Raw genomic sequence first — 1,295 nt, 5'->3', positions numbered from 1 at the left:
AAAGAATTCTAAGAGAATTAGAATTTAGAGAGAAAAAATTTCCGCTTCACCCAGCCGGGAATCGAACCCGGGTCTCCCAGATACGCGCCGGGCACTCTTACCGACTAAGCTACCGGGAACCACAGAAATTCACTCTCAAATTCACCTCAAACACCGCCTAACCTCCTTTAGGCATTAAAGAATTCTAAGAGAATTAGAATTTAGAGAGAAAAAATTTCCGCTTCACCCAGCCGGGAATCGAACCCGGGTCTCCCAGATACGCGCCGGGCACTCTTACCGACTAAGCTACCGGGAACCACAGAAATTCACTCTCAAATTCACCTCAAACACCGCCAGGCATTTTTTTTTTTTGAAAAAATTCTAAGAGAATTAGAATTTAGCGAGAAAAAACTTCCGCTTCACCCAGCCGGGAATCGAACCCGGGTCTCCCAGATACGCGCCGGGCACTCTTACCGACTAAGCTACCGGGAACCACAGAAATTCACTCTCAAATTCACCTCAAACACCTACACCGCCTAACCTCCTTTAGGCATTAATTCTAAGAGAATTAGAATTTAGAGAAAAAATTTCCGCTTCACCCAGCCGGGAATCGAACCCGGGTCTCCCAGATACGCGCCGGGCACTCTTACCGACTAAGCTACCGGGAACCACAGAAATTCACTCTCAAATTCACCTCAAACACCGCCTAACCTCCTTTAGGCATTAAAGAATTCTAAGAGAATTAGAATTTAGAGAGAAAAAATTTCCGCTTCACCCAGCCGGGAATCGAACCCGGGTCTCCCAGATACGCGCCGGGCACTCTTACCGACTACGCTGCCGGAAACCACAGATATTCACTCTCAAATTCACCTCAAACACCGCCTAACCTTCTTTAGGCATTAAAGAATTCTAAGAGAATTAGAATTTAGAGAGAAAAAATTTCCGCTTCACCCAGCCGGGAATCGAACCCGGGTCTCCCAGATACGCGCCGGGCACTCTTACCGACTAAGCTACCGGGAACCACAGAAATTCACTCTCAAATTCACCTCATACACCGCCTAACCTCCTTTAGGCATTAAAGAATTCTAAGAGAATTAGAATTTAGAGAGAAAAAATTTCCGCTTCACCCAGCCGGGAATCGACCCCGGGTCTCCCAGATACGCACCGGGCACTCTTACCGACTAAGCTACCGGGAACCACAGAAATCCACTCTCAAATTCACCTCATACACCGCCTAACCTCCTTTAGGCATTAATTCTAAGAGAATTAGAATTTAGAGAAAAAATTTCCGCTTCACCCAGCCGGGAATCGAACCC

The sequence above is a fragment of the Diachasma alloeum genome, unplaced genomic scaffold (assembly GCF_001412515.2).
Source record: "Diachasma alloeum isolate Michigan unplaced genomic scaffold, Dall2.0 Dall_scaffold_00697, whole genome shotgun sequence".
Lineage (NCBI taxonomy): Eukaryota > Metazoa > Arthropoda > Insecta > Hymenoptera > Braconidae > Diachasma > Diachasma alloeum.
This window is presented reverse-complemented; position numbering follows the sequence as displayed.